The following is a 26,749-nucleotide window of genomic DNA, read 5'->3' on the forward strand; positions in this document are numbered from 1 at the left end:
ACTTCATTCACACATGTAGATCCCACAAGGTTTCCTTCAAGGGGTTTATCATATTTTTAGCAAGTCCAGTTTTCTTCTGAAAGTTTCTTGAATAAGATGGAACAAAATCAAATTAGCTTTTTTTTTTAGCAAATGCGTCAGTTTATGCTAGCATTTATCACACATAGAATGGACCATGGACAAAATTCATCCCATTTCACATTCTTCCACTTCTCCCGTGCATGGGGATACCAAATATGTGTGCTTTATTCACGGGCATGTGCCAGGGCTTGGCATAAAAGGAGGCTTTTTGGCCTTTTCGGTCCAGGAATTCTGCATTTGATTTTATAGCAGCATACGGTTTTCTGGGGGGGCCTAATGCTGCTGAAAGATTAGAATCACCCCATAAATGACTTAATTCACACAAGTAGACCCCACAAGGTTTTCTTCAAGGGGTTTATCATATTTTTAGACAGTCCAGTTTTCTTCTGAAAGTTTCTTGAATAAGATGGAACAAAATAAAATTAGCAATTTTTTAGCAAATGCGTCAGTTTATGCCAGCATTTTTCACACACAGTATAGACCACGGACAAAATTCATCTCCTTTCACATTCTGCAACTTCTCCTGTGCATGGGGATACCAAATATGTGGGCCTTATTTATCACATAAAGATGTAGGAGGGCGGACGATAGAAGAAGCTTATTTCACAAATCGCCTTTTTTCAAAGCTGGTTTTACAAAACTCAACAGAGTTTATATAACACTTCCAAAATATCTGCTCTTGAAGCAGAGATCCCAAAATATTCATCTAGGGGTATAATGGGAATTTATTTTTTGGGGTTTTCTAAAATAAGAAATTGCAGGTTTATGAAAATGGAGCTATCCAGCAGATGAACTTTAGAAAATATGCAAACACGACATCCACCCCCCACCCATTCCCTCCCTCACCCTTGGAGTAAAATCAAGGGAAAAATAAAAATGTAATGTAGGGCAAATAGATTTTCAACTAATTAACTAAAATCTAATAATGCAGAACAGTGTGGTATTTTTTAAAACATGGCTCAATGCACAGGCCTGGTTGCGAGGGACATGATGGACAGAAATATCGGGAATCTTTGTGGTGCCTGTATTTTCTGCAGATGCGGCACCTTTTCTGGGGGTTGCTTCTGGTTGGTTTTGGGGGAATCCGACGGATGAAGTGTCTTTCAGTCAGTCGCGTGACATCCTCAGACTGGGGGCATTCTCGGGTATTCTGAACATCAAAAATCTGGCCTTCAATAATTTTCCAGGTATGCGTCGCTGCCTCTGTTTTTTTTTGTAAAGCACAAATGAATTGTGGATTGCCACCTGTAACAAATAAATGGCCACTTTTTTGTACCAGGTTTTTGGTTTTCGCTTCACTAAATAGGGCTATAAAACCTGGTCGCTTAAATCCACCCCCCCATGTACTTGTTATATTCGGACACGCTCACTTGTTTGTGCTTGTCCGATGTTGTCCCCCTTTCCCTCACTGCCACTGTTCCTGCGGTATGAATCATGCTTAGCACAGACACATCTTTGCGATCCCAGTACTTGACCGCCAGCAATTCCTCAGATGCATAAGCACAGGAGTCCCCCTTTACCATGCGCTTCCCCACTAATTGCTGCGGAAAACCAATTCTGTTTTTGCGCATGGTACCACATGCCCCAGTCCTTGCAGCATGCAAATGCCTAAACAGGGGCACACTGGAATAAAAATTATCACAGTACAGGTGGAACCCCTTGTGAAGCAGAGGCTGCATTATCTCCCACACGATCTTACTGCTGGTGTAAAGATCAGGGGGGCATCCAGGAACTTTTATTGAGCTGTTCCTCCCTTCATAAATCCTGAAGGCGGTGGTATATCCTGACCCGCTTTCGCACAGTTTATAAAGATTAACGCCATATCTTGCCCTTTTGGAAGGTAGATATTGGCGAAAGCTAAGTCTTCCATGGAAGTTGAGGAGGGATTCGTCCACGCTTACATTCTGCTCAGGGGTGTAGAGTTGCAGGAATAAATTATTGAGGGAATTTATCAGTGGTCTTATTTTGAACAACCGATCCCGGTTTGCATCGGTACTTGGGGGGGCCTGTGTGTTGTCATTGAAGTGGAGGAACCTCATTATTGTCTCATAACGAGACCTGGGCATTACTGCAGAATACACTGGGGTGGGTCTTGTTGACCAGTAACACCTAATGGAGGGCTTTTTGACAATACCCATATTTAGGGTGAGCCCCAAATTTTTTTTTAATTCCTGCAAATTGGTGGGCGTCCAATCTCTGGCATGGGTGGATGAAGGTTTCTGCTTTATATATTGAGCGGCATATAAATTTCGTTTCGTGGACAATCATATTTAGGATGTCGTCAGCTATAAATAAATGGAAGTAATCCATTTGGACAAAATTTGTATTGTCCATGGTTATGCCAGGAGTGGCAGTAAATCCGTGGATTCTAGGCCCAAAATATGGGCAGGTGCCCAAACAAGAGCCTGAACTGGAGGGACCAGGCTGTCCCGTGCTACAGCGCTACTTGGCCCTGCGCTTTCATGTTCTGCAATTTCAACTGCATCAGGGACAACGTCCCCTGAAGATGAACCTGAAGTGACGCTATCATTGTCACTGACCAAAACAGGTTCCATCTCTGACGCCATCTCTGATGCGTTCTCCGACTCAGACCACAGCATGGCGTATGCCTCCTCGGCGCTAAACAACTTCCTCACAATAACGTCACTAACACTAACTAAACAAACTTTTTTTTTTTTTATAAAACACACAAACTAACTGGTATACACTACCGTTCAAAAGTTTAGGGTCACTTAGAAATGTCCTTATTTTTGCAAGAGAAAAACAGTTTTTTTCAATGAAGATAACATTAAATTAATTAGAAATACACTCTATACATTCTTAATGTGCTAAATGACTATTCTAGCTGCAAACGTCTGGTTTTTAATGTAATATCTACATAGGTGTATAGAGGCCCATTTCCAGCAACCATCACTGCAGTGTTTTAATGGTACATTGTGTTTGCTAACTGTGTTAGAAGGCTAATGGATGATTAGTAAACACTTGAAAACCCTTGTGCAATTATGTTAGCACCGCTGTAAACAGTTTTGATATTTAGAGGAGCTATAAAACTGACCTTCCTTTGAGCTAGTTGAGAATCTGGAGCATTACATTTGTGGGTTCGATTAAACTCTCAAAATGGCTAGAAAAAGAGTGCTTTCATGTGAAACTCGACAGTCTATTCTTGTTCTTAGAAATGAAGGCTATTCCATGCGAGAAATTGCGAAGAAACTGAAGATTTCCTCCAACGGTGTGTACTACTCCCTTCAGAGGACAGCACACACAGGCTCTAACTAGAGTAGAAAGAGAAGTGGGAGGCCCCGCTGCACAACTGAGCAACAAGACAAGTACATTAGAGTCTCTAGTTTGAGAAATAGACGCCTCACAGGTCCTCAACTGGCAGCTTCATTAAATAGTACCCGCAAAACGCCAGTGTCAACGTCTACAGTGAAGAGGCGACTCCGGTATGCTGGCCTTCAGGGCAGAGTGGCAAAGAAAAAGTCATATCTGAGACTGGCTAATAAAAGGAAAAGATTAATATGGGCAAAAGCACACAGACATTGGACAGAGGAAGATTGGAAAAAAGTGTTATGGACAGACGAATCAAAGTTTGAGGTGTTTGGATCACACAGAAGAACATTTGTGAGACGCAGAACAACTGACAAGATGCTGGAAGAGTGCCTGACGCCATCTGTCAAGCATGGTGGAGGTAATGTGATGGTCTGGGGTTGCTTTGGTGCTGGTAAAGTGGGAGATTTGTACAAGGTAAAAGGATTTTGAATAAGGAAGGCTATCACTCCATTTTGCAACGCCGTGCCATACCCTGTGGACAGCGCTTGATTGGAGCCAATTTCATCCTACAACAGGACAATGACCCAAAGCACACCTCCAAATTATGCAAGAACTATTTAAGGAAGAAGCAGGAAGCTGGTATTCTATCTGTAATGGAGTGGCCAGCGCAGTCATCAGATCTCAACCCCATAGAGCTGTTGTGGGAGCAGCTTGACCGTATGGTACGCAAGAAGTGCCCATCAAGCCAATCCAACTTGTGGGAGGGCCTTCTGGAAGCATGGGGTGAAATTTCTCCCGATTACCTGAAGCAAATTAACAGCTAGAATGCGAAAGGTCTGCAATGCTGTAATTGCTGCAAATGGAGCATTTTTTGACGAAACTAAAGTTTGAAGGAGAAAATTATTATTACAAATAAAAATTATTATTTCTAACCTTGTCAATGTCTTGACTATATTTTCTATTCATTTTGCAACTCATTTGATAAATATAAGTGTGAGTTTTCATGGAAAGCACAAAATTGTCTGGGTGACCCCAAACTTTTGAACGGTAGTGTATATATCTACACTACCGCTAACAAAAAAAATAAACCGCTATTGCTATATATATTATATATATGTGGATATATATATAATTATATACTCCCTACCTGCCTATTCTAATAGAATAAAATAAAGAAAGGTAGATAGATAGAAAAAAAGATAGATGGATAGATTGTATAGATAGATAGAAATCTATCTATACAGAGAATGTTTTATAGAGTGTAACTGTATTTTTTTTGTAACTGTATTCTTCTGACAGCAATTCTCTCGAGTCTCTTCTTCTCCTCACACTGAAACAATGTTTCAGGAGAAGAAAAGAGGCAGGAGATTTGCTGCCAGAAAAGTCAAAATAAAACAAATGTGGCCGCTGTGATAGGTTTTCACAGTGACCACATGTTCTGGGACCATCAGATTGGTCCCTGATACTCTGTTCAGTGCCCAGAGCTGTTGGTAACAGCGTGGGCACACAAGGCTGTGTGCACGCGATCGCGTGCACACTGTATTATACGTACAAATGCATGTGATCGCTGTGATTGGTTGTCACAGCGATCACATGTTCAGGGGCCAAAAGATTGGCCCCTGACATTCTGCCCAGTGCCCATGGCTGTTAGCAACAGCCCGGGCATAGAGCTGTGTGCACGCGATCGCGCGTGCACAGTCTCTGAAGTGCCGCGGTAATTAGTCTATACGGCGGACTTCAGAGACCCTGATCGCTGGCCGTAAAACTACAGCCAGCGGTCGGGAACCTGTTAAAAAGTAAACACCACTTTCATTTTTTCCTCATAAAGAATACAAGCCCAGATAAGGAAATGTGTAATATATTTTAATACATGTCTTGTTCTTTACTTATTAGTTGCCTTTGTTCCCTCCTCAGCGTCATGCACCGATCACTTACTCTCAATTCACTGGTAAAATCCGTCTTAAGTGAAGTAGTGATGAATTTGGATTATTAGTATCACTTAGGGATTAGGTTATGGCTGCTGCTCATCTGGAGGGGAGGGAAAATAGGAGATAGCTGCTGCACAGTGACAGAGCTAGAAACACACAGACACTGCTTGCCACGTAGGGTGCGTGGACCCACTGGGCCGTACTGCCTTCACGGTATGGCAGCTGGTCAACAGGACACAGGTCAAAGTCTATAGTTCAAATAGGTATACCTGTGGTAACTTCAGACAGTAGCAAGACAGGCTCGGATCAGACTTTGGCAGCAGGCAGACACCAGGCGGGGTGTAACAGGACATGCGTAGTACTCAGCGCAGCACAACTCCAATTCTATACAGCACTTGGACCAGGATAACACGGGATACAGGTTACAGGTAGTAGAAACGGGAACACTGGGACTAGGAAGACACTGGAGGGACCATTTGCAGAGACGAACATAGGTAACGACAACAACGCTCAGGCAATGCAGGAAGGGGCAGGGCCCTTCTTATAGTCCAGGGTGCTCATGGGCTAATTTGGTACTATAATCTACGGGACACAGTAAGTAAGCGCTGGCGTCTCCTGAGGAGGAGATATGGGCCAGCGCTCACTGATCCATGGCTGCGGCCGTCAGGAGGTGAGTAAACCTGACGGTTCGTGGCCATGGGTATTACACTACTGCTTTAATATATATATATATAATGTGTGTGCATGTGTGTGTGTGTGTGTGTGTGTGTGTGTGTGTGTGATAGATTAGATAGATAGATAGATAGATATAGATAGATAGGGGAGCAGCATCTCCTCTTCAATCTCTGCTGTATATGAGAGACATCATAGGAGCTAGTCTCTCCTGTCTGGAGATGTTCTCAGTGAAAACTGATAATTAGAGATAGATCCTACAGAGGGGAAAAACGCCAGATACAAGTCACATATTGGTCAGAAATTGTGTTACTTCTCATGTACTGTACACACACATAACAGCTTATTCTGAAAATGAACTCTCTAATGACTGAAGTAGGACTGTATACTTTTTTCTTAGATTGTGTTATCAGAAATCTACTTTTAAAGGAAATCATGAAGTTTAAAATGTGTAGCTTAGAGTGGTCCAAATAAAAACTTGAATGTGATAGAAACAGTTTGTGCCTTTTGTCCACTTGACATGTGGCTGACCATAAATACATGATCTATGTCTTTCAATTCAATTCTTGGATATACTTTTGTTTCCACATGAGACATTCTTTGCTACTGTCTGTATTCTGGAAAATTATTGTCTAAGATTTTACACTGGTTATCTGGCAAAAATAATTGTCCACTAACTAAACAATACTGTACATACTCTGTTTTAACATCATATATCATATTGCCTGCAAAGTAAATTTTCCACAGCAGATTTCCTTGATTGCAGAGGCAAAATGATTATGTCTGATTATCTTTGCATATATACATTTTATAGAGCAATGTCTTATTGATCGTTTTCAGAAGATATCAGTGGTATATCTCTATGTTTTCTACAGATGAAATCTTTAGTCTTTAGTTTTTTCTTTAACATGCACAGTTTGTGATCACCAAAGTTAATGTACAATACAGTCTTTTGTTTCTAAACTTTATCAAATAAATAGGCCTTAAGCAAATCTGTATTCAGAACTCCCTGTATACGCTATTGATTTTGTTGTTCCAGTCTATAACTTATTAAACATGTAGTGTGCTTTCATAAGATGAGCTGTCTGGGTCTCTTTCCTACGGATTCAGGAACAGTGCAGGCCTAGAAATAAATGCAAGATTATGATGATTTGTAAAATGATTATTATAAACATTTTGGGGAAATTCTCAACCACAATGTGTAAATAAGCCCTAAGGCACACATCAGCATACATGAAGATTATATAATTTACTATATAAAGCTCTTTGCTATGCTCCTTTTTTTAGTGCACATTGGCAACAATTGTTCCTTATTTATTAGACCTGAATAAATGTTGGGCCTGTGTCTGTATGGGGGTGTCCATACCTCCCAACCGTCCCGGATTCAGCGGGACATACTCGGATTCCAGGTGGTGTCCTGCTGTCCTGGGCAGCCGGTGGCATGTCCCTGGTTTAAACTGTCCTCAGTATGCAGATACAGTTGAACTCAATGGTGGAGCAAGGAGCCGTCAGCTCCTTGCTCCACCATTCACTATGTAATGCCAACCGTGAGCGGCCTGGCACAGACACAATCGCGCCTGTCTGCGCCGAGCCACACTGCACAGACTGGAGAAGAACTATAAAGGGATCTCCCCCAATCATTGTGGGAATGGTTATGTAAGTATTTTTTTATTATTTTTGTTAGGCACTATGGGGGCATTATACTGGGTGTGGAGGGCAGCTATAGGGGCATTATACTGTGTGGGGACAGCTATAGGGGCATTATAATGTGTGAGGGCAGCTATGAGGACATTATAATGTGTGTGGGCAGCTATGGGGCATTATACTGTGTAGGGGTAGCTATGGGGGCTGTAATGCCTACCGTTGCTGACCGCCGGCATCCCCCACTTACCGACACCTGCGCCCGCAGGGCTCTCAGGACTTGCCGGCGTCTCCTTCCCCAGAGATGCCAGCACACTCTGCTGCATCTCCCCTCTGCTTTCCCTAGGGTGTGCGTGTGCTTGTTCCCAGTCTTAAAGGGAGAGCGCGTGCACCAGTAAAATTGTCCCTGTCTAATCCCAGCTCACCCGGGACTTTAAGAAAGACTCTGCCCACTTCCACCTTGCCTGAGCAATGTTGTGTCTTCCCTACATTTACCTTGCAAATGGTTTCTTAGCTGCATCCTTGTATCCCGTATCCTGTATCCTGCATCCTGTTTTCTTTATCCAGTATCTCTGTTTAGTTTTTAGTCGAGTGTCCGAGACGACTTTACCAGCCGTAACAGTTTGCTCAGGCTATGGATCCTGCTGGTCAACCCAAGACAGTGGTCCAGTTGATGCAAGTGGACATGCGCAAACTACGGGCGCGACAGGATCAGCTCCTAAAGGCTGTATATTCTATTATTGCTAGTTTGGATCTTCCTTCTGTGCCTTCTGTGGCTGTTTCCACTACTCCACCACCTGCTATCCCTCTTGCCAGTTCTGGGCCCGGAATTTCATTGAATCTACCACCTCGCTATGATGGAGATGCAAAAACCTGAGGGGGCTTCATCAATCAGTGTCAGATCCTCTTTAAACCACACTCTCATCTTTTTCCCTCTGATGTGACCAAGGTCGCTTTTATTGTCCCCCTCCTGTCTGGCAAAGCCCTGGCATGGGCGAACCCTATCTGGAAATGTGAGGGGCCGCAGTCATCAGACCTACAATTGTTCCTGGAGACTTTTTTCACTGTATTTAAAGAACCGGGCCAGACGTCTTCTGCAGCTGCCTCTTTTCTGTCTCCCCATAAAGGGGAATCGACGTTAGGAGAATACGCCATCCAGTTCCGTACCTTTGCAGCGGTACTTGCCTGGAATAACGAGGCCTTGGTGGCAACTTTCTGGCAGGGACTGGCTCCTCAAATAAAGGATGAGCTGGCGGCTCATGACCTACCATCCACCTTGTATGCCTTAGTTCTGTTGGCTACTCCGATAGACATGAGGATCCAGGAACGCACCCAGGAAGCTCGCCGGGAGAAAAGGTCCTATAGACTGGCGCCCAGGTTCCTAGAGACCTCTACTGCCTCCTCTGGTGTTCCCTCCTGAAGAGCCCACGCAGGTGGGCAGACTGAGATTATCCGACCAAGAGCGACAGCGCAGAAGCTCGGCAGGATTGTGTCTGTACTGTGACCACAGAAGCCGGGAAACTCCAGAACCTAGGGTTGATTGGAGAGACAACCCGAGGTGGATCGACGCCAACTGCTAAACTCTCTACCAAATTGTCTATTCCCATGACTGTCTATTATCGGGTGAAGAATTGCAATCTCCGCTTATTCTAGATTCTGGAGCAGCTTCAAATTTTATTTAGCAGGACTTAGCAGACCGTCTCTAATTGGCCACAGTTCCTCTGGAGAAACCTCTGGTGGTGGCTTCAGTGAATGGAAACCTCTGCCAGACCCAATCCTTTCTATCACCTGTCACGCCTGTGGAGTATGTGGACCCACTAGGCCGCTCTGCCATAGCGGAGTAGAAGCTGGCCAAACAACAGTCAATAACAGTCTCTGGGGTAAGAGTACCTTGGAAGATGATCTGGCAGATACTCGGAAAAGCAGGCACGCATTGTAGCAGACACTTAGTACAGATGATACTTGGCGCGGTAGATGACACTGGACGTTGCAGAAGACACTGGACATGGCAGATGACACCAGAAGTATAAGATGACACTGGATGTGGCAGATGACACGGAATGTGGCAGATGGAACAACATGAATCCAACACTAGATACAGCTCAGGAACAAACACAGTTACGGGATACAGGATACAGGAAGTAGGATACGGGAACACTGGGAGCAGGATACAACTAAGGGACCATTTGCTTAGACTAACATGGGAATACTACAACAATGCTCAGGCAAGGAGTGGGAGGGTAGAGCCCTTTAGATAGTACAGGACGTAAGGGGATAGTGTAATGACAGGGTAGGGAGACAGACAGATGAGCCCTAATCTACCCGCCACTCAGTCCTTGCCTACTTGCAACGACCCGTCCTAAGCGACGGGGTACAACTGGGCGACGGTCCCTACGCTCAGTAAGTGCAAGACAGACGAACAGACAAGGGTACACAGAAGCTAGGGAAACAGGGCAGCTGCCAACGGAGACACCATGAGCAACAAGAGTAGTGAACGAGCCGAGTCAAACCAGGATAGAACGAGGTACCAAACGCTGAGCAGGAGAGTGGTCAGAAAGCCAAGATCAATAACAAGCAGATTATGAGTAGGACCCTTTCTAGGTGGACCTGGTTTATTGGGGAAACGAAGGTGGAACCTATTGACCAATACCCCAGCGTGAACATCCCGTGCGGGTACCCAAGTCCTCTCCTCAGGCCCGTATCCCCTTCAATGGACCAGGTACTGGAGGGAGCCTTGGACCATCCTGCTGTCCACAATCTTGGCCACCTCGAATTCTACCCCCTCAGGGGTGAGAACAGGGACAGGAGGTTTCTTCAAGGGAGCCAAGGACGGGGAGCAGCGTTTAAGGAGGGAGGCATGAAACACGTTGTGTACTCGAAAAGATGGGGGCAACTCCAGTCGGAAGGAGACAGGATTGAGGACTTCAATGACCTTGTACGGCCCTATAAACCGGGGAGCAAACTTCTTGGACGGGACTTTAAGGCGCAAGTTCTTAGACGATAGCCACACCAGATCCCCGACTATAAACAAGGGGTTAGCAGAAAGTCTTCTATCTGCCTGAGTTTTTTGTATCCTCTGGGACGCCTCTAGGTTCTTCTGAACCTGGGCCCAGACTGTGCACAGTTCCTGATGAACGACATCTACCTCGGGATTGTTGGAACTACCAGATGAAACGGAGGAGAACCGTGGATTAAACCCAAAATTACAGAAAAAGGGGGAGACCCCTGACGAGTTACTGACCCGGTTATTAAGGGAAAATTTGGCGAGGGGAATGAATGAGACCCAATCATGTTGACAGTCAGAGATAAAACACCTTAAATATTGTTCTAGAGACTGATTAGTCCTCTCCGTTGGCCATTCGTTTCAGGATGGAAAGCCGAGGAGAAGGACAGATCAATCTCCAACTTTTTACAGAAGGCTCTACAAAACAATGAAACAAATTGTAACCCTCTGTCAGAAACAGTATTGACAGGAACCCCATGGAGACGCAGGATGTGTTTGACAAACAAGGTTGCTATCGTCTTAGCATTGGGTAGTTTCTTGAGGGGCACAAAGTGGCACATCTTACTGAAGCGGTCTACTACAACCCACACCACCGACTTGCCTTGAGATGGAGGCAAATCAGTGATAAAATCCATGGAGATATGGGTCCAAGGTCTCTAGGGAATGGGCAAAGAACATAGTAAGCCCACTGGTCGGGACCTAGGAGTCTTGGACCTAGCACAAACCTCACAAGCGGCGACGTAGGCCTTAACGTCTTTAAGCAACCCAGGCCACCAGTAGTTTCTGGCAATGAGGTGCTTGGTACCCAGGATGCCTGGATGGCCAGATAGTGCAGAGTCATGATTTTCCCTGAGTACCCTTAGCCGGAATTGCAGGGGAACAAACAGCTTGTTCTCAGGAAGGTTCCCGTGAGCTGAACCTTGATCAGCCGCAATTTCGGAGACTAAGTCAGAATCAACAGAGGAAATGATTATACCTGGGGGCAAAACACAAGCAGGATCTTCCTCCGAAGGAGGGCTGGCCATGAAGCTACGCGACAGTGCATCTGCTTTAATATTTTTAGACCCAGCCCTATAGGTGACCAAAAAGTTGAATCTAGTAAAAAACAACGCCCATCGAGCTTGTCTCGGCTTTAGCCTCCGGGCAGATTAGAGGAAAACCAGATTCTTGTGGTCGGTAAGGACCGTTACCTGGTGCCTAGCCCCCTCCAGAAAGTGGCGCCACTCTTCAAATGCCCATTTAATGGCTAAGAGTTCGCGGTTGCCAATATCATAGTTACTCTCAGTGGGCGAAAACTTCCTGGAGAAGTAGGCATAGGGACGGAGATGGGTAAGGGACCTGGTACCCTGGGACAAGACAGCACCCACTCCCACCTCGGAGGCGTCAACCTCCACGATGAATGGCTCCATTTGGTTGGGCTGAACCAGCACTGGGGCCGAGATAAAGCACTTCTTAAGGACCTCAAAAGCCTGGACATCCTCAGGAGGCCAGTGGAGGAGATCAGCACCTTTGCGAGTGAGATCCGTAAGAGGCTTAGCGATGACCAAGAAGTTAGCAATAAATCTCCTGTAATATTATAGCGAATCCCAGGAAGCACTGTAACGCCTTCAGGGAGGCAGGTTGGACCCATTCCGCCACAGCCTGGACCTTGGCGGGGCCCATGCGGAATTCATGAGGAGTGAGGATTTGACCCAAAAATTGTATCTCTTGTACCCCAAACACACATTTTTCGGTCTTAGCAAACAGTTTGTTTTCCCGAAGGACCTGGAGCACCTTCCTGACATGCTCAATGTGGGAGGACCAGTCCTTGGAAAACACAAGTATGTCATCAAGGTACACTACAAGAAATACCCCCAGGTAGTCTCTTAAAATGTCATTTATGAAATTCTGGAATACCGCGGGAGCATTATACAACCCAAAGGGCATGACAAGGTATTCGAAATGACCTTCAGGCGTGTTAAACGCAGTCTTCCACTCATCCCCCTCTTTGATGCGGATAAGGTTATAAGCCCGCCGTAGATCAAACTTAGAGAACCATTGGGCCCCCTGAAACTGATTGAAGAGATCAGGAATCAAAGGAAGGGGGTACTGGTTCCTTACAGTGACCTTATTCAAGTTCTGGTAGTCGATGCATGGCCTAAGACCACCATCCTTCTTCCCTACGAAGGAGAAACAAGCACCTACCGGAGAAGTAGAGGGGCGAATGTAACCCTTGGCCAGGCATTCCTGGATATACTCTCTCATGGCTTCCCGTTCGGGACAAGAGAGATTGAATATCCTACCCTTAGGGAGCTTAGCTCCTGGTACCAAATCGATTACGCAATCGTATTCTCTATGAGGAGGTAACACTTCGGAGGCCTCTTTAGAGAAAACATCAGCGAAGTCCTGAACAAACTCAGGTAGAGTGTTTACCTCCTCAGTGAGAGAAATAGAATTAACAGAAAAACATGACGTCATGCATTCATTACCCCATTTGGTAAGATCCCCAGTATTCCAGTTAAACATGGGATTATGCATCTGCAACCAGGGAAGGCCTAAAACCAAATCGGACGATAATCCCTGCATCACCAGTACAGAGCCCTGCTCCAAATGCATGGAGCCAACAAGGAGTTCAAAAACAGGGGTATGCTGTGTAAAATAACCATTAGCAAGAGGAGTGGAGTCGATACCCACTACCGGGACAGGTTTAGGCAAATCAATCAATGGCATAGCTAGAGACATAGCAAATTCCACAGACATAATATTAGCAGAAGACCCTGAATCCACGAAGGCACTGCCGGTAGCAGACCTACCACCAAAAGAGACCTGAAAGGGAAGCAAGATTTTATTAGGTTTCATCTTTACGGGAAATACCTGTGCGCCCAAGTGACCTCCCCGATGATCACTTAGGCACGGAAGTTCTTCCGGCTGCTTATTCTTACGCCTAGGACAGTTGTTCACTTGATGCTTGTCATCCCCACAGTAGAAGCAGAGACCATTCTTCCTGCAGAACTCACTACGTTGTTGGGGGGACACGGAGGCCCCGAGTTGCATTGTTCATTCCGTTCCGTGGATGAACGAAGCAACGGCTAGGACAGTTGTTCACTTGATGCTTGTCATCCCCACAGTAGAAGCAGAGACCATTCTTCCTGCGGAACTCACTACGTTGTTGGGGGGACACGGAGGCCCCGAGTTGCATCGTTCATTCCGTTCCGTGGATGAACGAAGCAACGGAACCTTGGGAGGCATCATGGGGGAGTCAGAGGAGAAGGCACAAAAACGTTCAAGTCGTCGTTCCCTGAGACGTCGGTCAAGTCGTACCGCTAAAGCCATAACCTGATCTAGGGAGTCAGCAGAGGGATAGCTAACTAGCAGGTCTTTCAGGGCGTTCGACAGACCCAATCTAAACTGGCACCTCAAGGCAGGGTCATTCCACCGAGAAGCTACACACCACTTCCTAAAGTCAGAACAATACTCCTCTACAGGTCTCTTACCCTGACGTAAGGTCACCAGCTGACTCTCGGCAAAGGCAGTCTTGTCAGTCTAGTCATAAATGAGCCCGAGAGCAGAAAAGAAAAGATCAACGGAGGAAAGTTCAGGGGAGTCAGGAGCCAAGGAGAAGGCCCATTCTTGGGGCCCGTCCTGGAGCCGGGACATACTTATACCCACCCGCTGGCTTTTAGAACCTGAGGAGTGGGGCTTTAAGCGAAAATAGAGCCTACAACTCTCCCGAGAGGAGAAAAAAGTCTTCCGGTCCCCTGAGAACCGGTCAGGCAACTTGAGGTGGGGTTCGAGAGGTGAGGTGGGGGGCACTACCAGGGAAGCATCACGCAGGTTGTTCCTCTGAGCCAGGGCTTGGACCTGTAGGGGGAGGCCCTGCATCTGCTGAGCCAGGGTCTGAAGGGGGTCCATAGATGTGTCAGGGACCAGGGTAGACTAGGTATATGGGCCTGTGATTATGTAATGACAGGGTAGGGAGACAGACAGATGAGCCCTAATCTACCCGCCACTCAGTCCCTGCCTACTTGCAACGACCCGTCCTAAGCGACGGGGTACAACTGGGCGACGGTCCCTATGCTCAGTAAGTGCAAAACAGACGAACAGACAAGGGTACACAGAAGCTAGGGAAACGGGGCAGCTGCCCACGGAGACACCGTGAGCAACAAGAGTAGTGAACGAGCCGAGTCAAACCAGGAGAGAACGAGGTACCAAACTCTGAGCAGGAGAGTGGTCAGAAAGCCAAGGTCAATAACAAGCAGATGATGAGTAGTACAAGCAGCAGCAGCAGCAAGCCAGGAAACAAGCATAGAAGAATCACAGGCAAAGGAGGAACAGGAAAGGCAGGTATAAATAGACAGTGGGCGGGAGCTAGCTGAGTCTGGCCAGGCTGTGATAGGCTCTCCCACTCCTAAGCCTACCATTCTGAGTGGTGGAAGATGGAGTCAGTCTCACAGACATAGGAACAGGTGCAGGCTGATTGCCCACGGGCGTCGACACAGAAGCTGTGTCTGGCAAATCCTTTACAGATAGGTTATTGAACACTTTGTTGGTGTGTGCTGGCCCTTTAAGGCTGGGGACACGCGCGAGTGCACACCCTAGAGGCAGGAGAAGCAGAGTGCAGAACAGAGTCAGCGACCGCAGACACAACAGTACCCCTCCTTACGCCTCTCTTTTTAGGTCCAGAGTGAAGGAGGAATCTCTCGACGAGAGTTGGGGCATTGATGTTCTTTTCTGGCTCCCAAGACCTCTCCTTAGGACCAAACCCTTTCCACTTCACCAAATAGAAAGTCTTTCCTCCTACTCTCTTGTAGTACAGGATCTCCTTCACCTCAAAGATGTCAGAAGAACCGCTGGGAGCAACTGCAGAACTAGGAGATTTACTGTTCAGGAAATGGAAGGGAAACATGGAACAAGTTGGGGATTTTGAAAGTAGGAGGCAGCCGCAGGGACAGAGGAACCTGGGAGAGAATTTGTGGAAAGTGATCTTCAGACTAATGTTCTTAGAAGAAAGCCAGACCTTGACTCTGGGGAGAAACTGAGGAGAAACCCTTCTCTTCTTATCGGCATATGCTTTCACGCGATCTACTGCCTGATGAATCGTGTATTTGGTCTGCTGCCTGATGTGAAGAAATGTCCCGAATGAAGAATGGGCTGCGGGCACTTGAGACATAGTTGGCACAGGAAAAGGAACTCGTGGGTGCTGACTGTATACAATATAGAATGGAAAGGAGGCAGTAGACTCGCTTGTATAGCTATTGTATGAGAATTCCGCCCAAGGCAGGAGCTATACCCAATTGTCATGTTGGACAGAGACATAATGATGGAGATAATTCTATAGTATTTGGTTGATCCTTTCCACTTAACCGTTAGACCATGGGTGATAGGCAGAAGAGAACTCCAGCTTCACATCTAAAAAAGTACACAGGGCACTCCAGAGTTTAGACGTGTACTGTACACCCCATTGAGAAACAATATGAAGAGGTAGTCCATGTAGACGTGTTGGATGAACAAATCTGCCAGAGCTGAGGGGAGGCCCATTAAAGGAATACATATGTGCCATTTTGGAGAAACGATCCACTACTACCTAGATCGTAGTACATCCAGCAGAAGGGAACGTCAGTGATAAAGTCCATAGCAACGTGTTGCCAGGGAACATCAGGCACTGGCAGAGGTTGGAGTAGAACAGCAGGTTTAGAATGAGGGGACTTGTTTAAGGCACAATTAGCACAGGTGGAAACAAAGTCAATGACATCCCTAAGTAGTGAGGGCCACCAATAATGACGAGCAATAAAGGCCCGAGTCTTTCGGACACCAGAATGCTAAAGTTTGGAATTATGCCCCCAGCAGAGAATTATTTTCCTGTCAGCAGGACGGACAAAAATATTTCCAGGAGGAATGTCCTTGATCTGCAGAGGATTTAAGGCAATAATCATAGAAGGATCAATAATATGTTGAGGTTCCTCTTCTGAGTTGTCAGTCTCAAATGATCAAGACAAGCTTTAATGTTTTTGTCCGCAGGGCGGAAATGAAAATAAATAAATAAATCTGCCAAAGAAAAGCGACCATCTAGCTTGACGAGGATTTAGTCGCTGCCCAGACTGCAGATATGTGGGATTTTTGTGGTCGGTGTAGATGATGATGAGGTGGGCAGACCCCTCAAGCAGGTGTCCCATTCTTCCAAGGCCAACTTTACAGTGAGCAACTCTCGATCCCCAATGGAGTAGTTGCGCTCAGCAGGGGAGAAGCATTTGGAGAAGAATCCCCAGGATACTGCCTTACCCTTAGAATTGTTTTGAAACAGGAGTGCTGCAGCACCAATGGAAGAGGCATCAACCTCCACGAAAAACTGCTGTTTAACATCAGGATGACAAAGAACAGAAGCAGACGTGAAGGTGTTCTTGAGGTTGAAGAATGCTGACTCTGCCTCAGGGGTCCAGTCCTTAGTGTTCACTTTGGAATGAACTGACGATAGAAATAAGCAAATCCAAGAAATCTTTGAGACCCTAAGGACGTGGCCACTCCAAGACGGCCTTCACCTTCTCCAGGTCAATTTGAAGACCATGATCGGAGACAATATAGCCCAGGAAGGGCAAGGACCTCTTTTCAAATATGCACTTCTACAGTTTGCGTATAATTTCTTCCCCTTTAATCGCAACAAGACTTGGCATACATGCTTCCAATGTGTCGTCAGATCGGGTGAGTAGATAAAGATGTCGTCCAGATATACCACCACACAGACATACAGAAGATCATGGAAGACGTCGTTCATGAACTCCTGGAACACCGCTGGAGTGTTACATAGTCCAAAGGGTATGACAACATACTCGTAGTGACTGTCCCAGGTGTTAAATGCGGTTTTCCATTCGTCACCCTTGCGTATACGAATCAAGTTATAGGCCCCGCGTAGATCCAGCTTAGTGAACACCTTAGCTCCGCGAATCCTGTCAAAGAGCTCAGAGATAAGCGGCAAGGGGAACTTATTTTTTAACGTGACTTGGTTCAATCCACGGTAGTCAAAGCACAGTCGGAGTGACCCATCCCTTTTCTCCACGAAGAAGATTCCATCTATTGGCTGGTGAAGTAGCCTTCCTGATGAACCCCCTCACCAGGTTTTCCTTGACATTCTGCGACATGGCCTGGGTTTCAGCCAAAGAAAGTGAGTAGACCCGTCCACGAGGAAGAGAGGTTTCGGGAAGCAACTCTATAGAACAGTCATATGGATGAAGGAAGGACCTCTGCCTCCTTCTTGCTGAAAACATCCAAGTAGCTGGCATATTGTGGAGGTAATCCCGAGAGTGACTGAGGCAGTGGAGAAAGAACGGGACAAACCTGAGGCAGGCAGCGGTGCATAAATCGCGGTCCCCACTGGAGGACCTCTCCGGAGTCCCAATCAAGAACTGGAGCATGTTGGCGAAGCCATGACAATCCCAGTAGGATGAGGTTAATAGCTTTGGGCAACACATGGACAGAAATCAGCTCAGAATGAAGGACTCCTATCTGTAGCCTCAGTGGTTTGGTGATAGACAGGATAGGGTCAGGCAGAGGTTGTCCATCTACAGAGGCGACCACCAAGGGATAAAATTTGCAGCCGCTCTGGAATCCAAGTAAGCAGGCACACAATGCGATCTGGCACTGGTGACAATTGACACGGGAATAGAAAATTTGGGAGAGAATTTAGTGGTAGGGAGTAATTCTTCTAGATTAGTCTCTCCAATCAAACCTAGGTGCTGGAGTTTCCAGGCTTCTGAGGGCATTGGCGCACAAAATGTCCCTTGTGGCCACAGTATAGACACAATCCAGTTGATCGTTCCTGGTTGGACAATCGGAGTATATCTACCTGCATAGGCTCCTCCGAAGGTATAATAGGACAGGGTAGTAGAGGCCTTTGAAATTTTGGTGCCAGACGACAAGGTTTCCTTTCTCGATGGACTTTCAGAGTGCGATCTTGGATTCGCATATCGATCCGGGTAGCCAGAAGTATTAAGGCATCCAAGGTAACAGGAAGTTCATCCTTAATATAAGGAGCAAGATCCTGCCAAAAAGTCACCACCAGGGCCTCATTATTCCAAGCCAGCTCCACCGCCAGTGTACGGAAGGAGATAGCATACTTCCATACAGTTAACGCCTCTTGTTTGAGGCTTAGCAGAGAGGCAGCTGCAAAGGATGTTAGACCCGGTCCCTCGAACACTGTACAGAAAGTCTCTAGAAACAGTGATAGATCAAAAGAATTCCGGGCCCTCTCGTTCCAATATGCGTTTCGCCCATGCCAGAGCTTTGCCAGCGAGGAGAGAAATAATAAATGCTACCTTGGCTTCATCAGAGGGGAAGAAATGGGCACGTAACCTAAAGTGGATCGTACATTTATTGATGAAGTCTCCTCTGGCCCTAGGATCCTCATCGTTGCGAGGCAGTAGAGGCAGCGAAATTGTAGACCCAGGGCAGGCAGGAGGGGTAACAGGTAAATGAATGGGTGATTATCGGATTTACTGCCTGTAGGAGCTAATCCTAATGTGCCCGCAGGTCACGCATTTCTGTTTGTATCACATGGATCGCCGTCTTAGGTTGACCAGAGGGATCCATGGCCTTGAGCGTACAGTAACGCCTGTGGAGTATGTGGACCCACTATGCCGCTCCACCGTAGCGGAATAGCAGCTGGCCCTACAACAGTCAATAACAGTCTCTGGGGTAAGAGTACCTGGGAAGATGATTTGACAGATGCTTGGAGAAGCAGGTACGTGGTGTAGCAGACACTTGGCACAGATGATGCTTGACGGGGTAGATTACACTGGATGTGGCAGAAGACACTAGATGTGACAGATGACACTGGAAGTGGCAGATGACACAGAATGTGGCAGATGGAACAACACGACTCCAACATAAGATACAGCTCAGGTATAAACACAGTTATGGGATACAGGATACAGGAAGCAGCATACGGGAATACTGGGAGCAGGATACAACTAAGGGACCATTTGCTTGCACTAACATGGGAATACAACAACAATGCTCAAGCAAGGAGTGGAAGGGTAGAGCCCTTAATATAGTACAGGATGGAAGGGGATAGGTTAGTGAACACTTTGTTGGCGCACACGCTGGCCCTTTAAGTCTGGAGAAGAGTGCACACGTGTGCACCCTAGAGGCAGGAGAAGCAGAATCCTCAGAGGGAGACGCCGCCAAGCCTTCAGTGTCCCGCAGTCGCGGCTGCCGGTAAGTACAGCATGCCGGCGGTCAGCGACCGCGGGCACATTACCAAACCTCTGAGGCTACAAGTAGAAGTCCTCCACTTGGAACAGAAAGCTTTTTATGTCCTGTCTAAAGCCATTAACCCCATCCTGCTGAGATTGCCATGGCTTCTCCAGCACTCTCCTGTCCTTGACTGGAATTCCAGAGGGGTCCTCCTATAGGGACCCTGATGTCTTAACCCCTGCCTGCCTCAGATTCGTCCTGTTCTTTCTCCACTGCCTCAGTCACTCTCTGGAGTGCATCCACAGTATGCTAGTTATGCACATGTCTTTAGCAAGAAGGACGCAGAGGTCCTACTCCTCATCATCCCTCCGACTGTCCTATTGAGTTGCTCCCTGAAGCTTCACTTCCTACTGGATGGATTTATCCTCTGTCCTTGCCTGAAACCCAGGCCATGTCGGATTATGTCAAGGAGAACCTCGAAATGGGGTTCATTGGGAAATCCACTTTATCAGCCGGAGCTGGATTCTTCTTCGTGGAGAAAAAGGATGGATCACTCCGATAGTGTATCGATTACCGTGGTTTAAGCCAAACAGTGGCTATAGGAGTCGCAGCGGTCGCAATTGTGACCGGGCCCCAAAGCCAGGGGGGCACGTGGCCTCCCGCACCACATCAATAAAAAGTTACTATAGTTACTGGGGCCGTGGGCCCCTTTTACTATAGTAACTGACAGTATTTACCCGCCTGGTTCCGGAGCACAGCAGATGTCCTGTCGTCAGAGCCCTGTGCGCAGCGCATGACGTCACAACGCTATGCGCCACGCACAACATCCAGACCCTGGTGTCAGGACCTCCGCTGCAGCTGAAGGGGTGGGTAAGATTAATATCCCTGTCTGCTGAAGCTGATAGGTCGGGGTCCGACTCCTGGGACCCCGCCAATCAGCTGTTTTGAAGGGGCCACAGCGCTCGTACGAGAGCTGCTTCCCTTTTATTCCGGTCACTTGCTCACACTGTTAATCCATGTCGGCGACTCACAGCGTCCATTACCAAGGCGGGGCTTAGTGTTAGCCGTTGCAGAGGTTAACACTAACCCCCATTATTACCCTGGTACCCACAGCCACCTGGAAGAGCCGGGTCTGATCCAATACTTTACCATCTGTATTGATGGTCGGATACTGGGGCGGCCGCGGGCCAGTATTATCAGGCTGGGAAAGGCCAGAAACAGCAACCTCCCCCCCCCCAGGTAATGCTAGCCTGCTGCTGCTTTATTGTATCTGGCTGGTTACGAAAAACCTACGTCATTTAAAAAAATATATATATTATAATAATTGGAAAGAACGATGTGGGGTCCCCCCAATTTTCATAGCCAGCCAGATACAACACAGAAGCAGCAGCCAGGATGGGAAGGGCCACTGTTTTTGGACTTCCGCAGCCTAATTGTACCAGCCTGCGGCCGCCCCAGTACCCTACCATCAATTCAGATGGCCGGGTACTGGTTCGTACTCGGCTCTTCCCAGTACCCCTGGTGGCGGTGGGTATTGGGGTAATAAAGGGGGTTAGTTTTAGCCTCTGCACCAGCATAACATTAACCCCTTCCCGCACCTTGGCGTACATGCACGCCCAGGTGAGCAGTAACTTTGCGCACCTGGGCGTGCAGTTACGTCTGCGCTTCAACAGTTAACCGCCGGGCGGCGCTACACTGCAGCGGCGGTTAACTGTGCAGGGTGTCTGCCCTGCTCTCCCCGTTGCCGATCAGCGACCCGTCGCCACCAAAATTGGCAATTAACCCCTTCGATGCAGCGGTTGATTGCGATCACCGCATTGAAGAGGTTTAGAGCAGATCGGCAGCCCCCACATGCATTTGCGGGGGCTTGCGATCCTTGTCACGGCAACCGGAGGCCAGACAATGGCCTCCGGGCTGCCATGTACGGAGGCCTATGAGGACCAGCCGGAGGCTGGTTCTCATAGGCTTCCTGTCAGATTGACTGTCACGTCACAATGTAATGTAATGTCCCGTAGGTAGTGTAATGTGCTCTAGCAGCGATCAGAGCTGCAAGTCTAAATGTCCCCTAGTGGGACAAGTAAAAAAAAAGTAAAAAAAAGATAATAAAAATGTTTTAAAAAAGTTGTAAAAATAAAAGTTATAATATAATATACGCAAAGAACGCCGCAAAGAATATAAGTAAAAATACAACGCTAGAATCACTATTTTTTTTGGTCACCACTCCTCCCAAATATACAATAAAAAGTGATCAAAAAGTCGCTTGTACCCCAAAATAGTACCAATAAAAACTACAACCCATCCCGCAAAAAAGAAGCCCTTACACAGCTTTTTTGACTGAAAAATAAAAAAACTATGGCTCTCAGAATATGGTGACACAAAAAATTAATTATTTTATAAATAAGTGATTTTATTGTGCAAACGCTACAAAACATAAAGGAAACAATATACAATTGGTATCACTGTAATCATATCGACCCGCAGAATATAGTAAAATGGTAATTTATAGCCCAGGGTGAACGACATAAAAAAAAACAAAAAAAAAAACATTGTCAGATTTGATGGTTTTTGGTGGTCACCTTGCTTGACAAAAAATGGAATAAAAACTGATCAAAAAAAAAATCGCACGTACCACAAAATGGTACCAATGAAAACTACAGATTGTACAAATAAGCCCTTACACAGCTCCCAGAATATGTTGACACAAAATGTGCAGTGTTCCAAAAGCGGATAAGATCGGGCACCATTTATCAGTGTGACACTGGCCACATTTTTGCGGATTATTATTTATTTACCCCATTATTATACCCTCTTATTATACCCTGATGTACTCCGCACAGATTACATATGCCCCCACATTATAAACTGAAATACCAGCAAACAGAACTACTACCAACCAAAATCTGCCCTCCAAAAGCCAAATGCCACTCCCTCCCTTCTGAGCCCTACAGCGTGCCCAAACAGCAATTTACGCCCACAGATCTGGCATCGCCATACACGGGAGAACAAGGTTAAGATTTTATGAGGTATTTTTCTTCAGTGGCACAAACTGGGCACAACATATTGTGCACTAAAATGGCATATCAGTGGAAAATTTTAACTTTCACTCTGTACCATCCGCTGTGTATTAATCCCTTCGCGCACTACGACATAGCATGTCGTGGTGTGGGGGGTGATGTGTGGAGAGGCCTCACGCGCTGAGCCTGCGCCATACGCTGCGGGTTTCAGCTGTGTATTAGAGCTGACACCCAGGACTAACGGACCGGAACAGCGGTCATGCTTTTACAGGAGCCTGTAAAAATGACAATATACTTCAAACCTTAGTATTGCAGTGTATTGCACCAGCGATCTACTGATTGCTGGTTCAAGTCCCCTAGGGGGACTAATAAAATGTGTAAAAACAAATTAAATATTTATTATTGTGAAAATAAATATTTAAAGTCCCAAAAAACCCCATTTCATATTTTTTTCTCTAAAGTAATTTAAAAAAAATACACAAAATTGGTATTGCTGCGTCCTTAAAAGTTAGAACTATTACAGTATACCATTATTTAACTCGCACGGTGAACGACGTGAAAAATAAAGAATGTAAAACTGCAAAATTGCTATTTTTTTTGGTCACCTTGACTCTACCAAAAAATTTAATAAAAAATGCTCAAAAAGTTGTATGTACCAAAATATGGTCCGAATACAAATTACAGCTCGTCCCACAAAAAATAAGCCCTCACACGACTCTATTGATGGAAAAATAAAAGTTCTGGCTCTTGGAAAGTGGGGAGGGAAAAGCGAAAAAGAAAGAGCAAAAAATTGTTCAGTCCGGAAAGGGTTAATTACTTTCTAATGAAAAAACATTTATGACCACATGTCGGGAGAAATTGCTTTACAAATGTTGGGCGGCTTTTTCCTCCTTTATCCTTTGTGAAAATTAAAAATTCAATATTTTAGTGGAAATAATGTTGATATTCATTTTCACGGCCTAATTCTAATGAATTCTGCAAAAGACCTGTGGGGTCTAAATGCTTACTATACCCCTAGATAGACTCCTTAAGTGCTGTAGTTTCCCAAATGGGGTCACTTTTGGGGGGTTTCCACTGTTTTGGCCTCTCAGGGGCTTTGAAATTGCGACATGCCACCTGAAAACCATTTCCGCTAAATTTGAGCTCCAAAAGCCAAATAGCGCACTTTCCCTTCTACACCCCGCTGTGGGTCCAAACAGCAGTTTATTACCACATATGGTGTATTTCCGTAATCAGGAGAAATTGTTTTACAAATATTGGGGTGCGTTTTCTCCTTTATTCTTTGTAAAAATTACGTATTTTCAGAAAAAAAGTAGATTTTTACCTTTACAGACTAATTCCAATGAATTCAGCAAAACAACTCTGGGGTCAAAATGCTAACTTTAGACCTGTAAAAATTCCTTGAGGGGTGTAGTTTCCAAAATGGGGTCACTTCAGGGGCGTTTCCACTATTTTGGTCCCTCCAGTGCATTGCAAACACGACACGGCACTGAAAACTATTCCAGCAAAATCAGAAATCCAAATGGTGCTCCTTCTCTTCTGAGCCCTGATGTGGGTCCAAACAGCAGTTTATTACCACATATGGGGTATTTCTATAATCGGGAGAAATTGCTTTACATATGTTGGGGTGTTTTTTGTTCCTTTATTCCTTATAAAAATTTAAAATGTCTATGTTTTTTCAGGAAAAAAGTAGATTTTCATATTCACATACTAATTCAAATAAATGTAGCAAAAAAACTGTGGGTTCAAAATGCTAACTATACCCATAGATAAATTCATTGAGGGGTGTAGTTTCCAAAATGGGGTCACTTTTGGGGGGTCTTTACTGTTTTGTCCCCACAAGACCTCTTCAAACATGACACGGTGCCTAAAATATATTCTAAAAAAAGGAGGCCCCAAAATCCTCTAGGTGTTCTTTTTCTTCTGAGGCCTGTGTTTCAGTCTATTAGCAGACTACGGCCACATGTGGGATATTTATAAAAACTGCAGAATCTTGGCAATAAATATTGATTTGCATTTCTTGTGTAAAACCCTCTCTGGTACAGAAAAAAATGTATTACAAATGAATTTTGGTAAAAAAAAATGAAAGTTGTAAATTTGACCTCTATTTTGCTTTAATCTCCTGTGAAACGTCTAAAGGGTTAAAACATTTTCTGAATGCTGTTTTGAATACTCTGAGGGGTGCAGTTTTCAAAATGTGGTGACTTAAGGGGGTTTCTAATATATAAGGCCCTCAAAGCCACTTCAGAACTGGTCTCTGAAAACATAGCCTTTTGAAATTTTCTGGAAAATATGAGAAATTGCTGCTAAAGTTCTAAGCCGTGTAACGTCCTAGAAAAATAAAAGAATGTTCAAAAAATTATGCAAACATAAAGTAGACATATGGAAAATGTAAACTAGTAAGTATTTTATGTGGTGTTACTATCTGTTTTACAAGCAGATCCATTTAAATTTAGAAAAAAGGAAGTTTTTGCACATTTTCTCCAAATCTTGGTGTTTTTTTACAAATAAATATTGAATTTATCGACCAAAGTTTTCACTAACATAAAGTACAATATGTCACAAGAAAACCTCAGAATTACTTTGATATGTAAAAGCATTCCGAAGTTATTACCACATAAAGCGGCACATGTCAGATTTGAAAAATCGGCTTCGTCCTGAAGGCCAAAACAGGCTCAGTCCAGAAGGGGTTAAGCACCGCCTTAGTAATGAATGCTGTAAATCAGCCATCAGCTATTACTAAGGTGGTAATAATAAAGTTTAAAAAAAATACAAGGACATAGAAAAAATATTTTATTGAAATAAAAAAAAACACACGACCCTCATTAACCATTTTATTGAGAATTAAAAAAACGCTGTCATTGAAGTAGTCCTTGAATCCGACATAGTCCAACAACCAAACCTGCAAAATAACACACACACACACACACACACAAAAATAATTCGTAACACTTAAAGAAGCAAAACAATTATTATTCTTACCTTTCCTGGGTCCAGCGCTGGAGCCGCAATGTCAGCAAGTTGGGCCCTATATCTAATTCACTCATGTGTGATACTGTCTGCTGAGCCACTGTATCTAATCCTATCCATAGTTTATAGGGTCAGAGTGCTATAGATATGCTGTCTCCTATACACACATATACACACATACATTTTCTTGGGGGGGGGGACATGTGTATTGGGGCTATTTCCCCTGACATTTTAAGACCTAAGTAACGCATTGATTGGTCACTTAGAAGATCCAGAGATTCAACTGAAAGCTGCGGGCTGTCAGCCTTGAGAAGTTTGCGGGGGCAATAAGAACTTTTGCATCGGGCCCAATGAGCCTTTAGCTACGCCCCTGCTGGGAGCTGTAGTTTTATGCCGTACAACTCTATACCGTAGGGGTTGCACTAAATTGAGCTGTATTTGTTCCGGTGTTGTATATATGTACTGAGCTTGGTTCTGGGGCTGTATATATGTACTGAGCTTGGTTCTAGTGCTGTGTTTATGTACTGAGGTTTGTTCTGGTGCTGTATATATGTATTGAGCTTGGCTCTCGTGCCGTATATATGTATGACCCTGGTTCTAGTGATGTATATATGTATGAGCTTGGTTCTGGTGTTGTATTTATGTACTGAGCTTTGTTATAGTGCTATATATATGTATGAGCTTGGTTCTAGTGCTGTATATATGTATGAGCTTTGTTGTGGTACTGTATATATGTACTGAGCTTTGTTCTGGTACAGTATATATTTCAGAGCTTGGTTCTGGAGCTGTAATATATAGGATATATTTATAATAACAAAATTGCAGGGAAGATGGAATTGTTTTCAATTCATTGTATATTTAATGGGAACCTGTCTGGTAGTTTTAACCCCTTGAACCGCCACCATGCGGTAATACATGACCTGACAATATTTCCAAATGTATGTTTTTTTCAGATTCAGCAAAATTTATAAAAATCAACTTTTAAAACGGCGCATACTATATGC

The sequence above is a fragment of the Rhinoderma darwinii genome, chromosome 5 (assembly GCF_050947455.1).
Source record: "Rhinoderma darwinii isolate aRhiDar2 chromosome 5, aRhiDar2.hap1, whole genome shotgun sequence".
Taxonomy (NCBI): domain Eukaryota; kingdom Metazoa; phylum Chordata; class Amphibia; order Anura; family Rhinodermatidae; genus Rhinoderma; species Rhinoderma darwinii.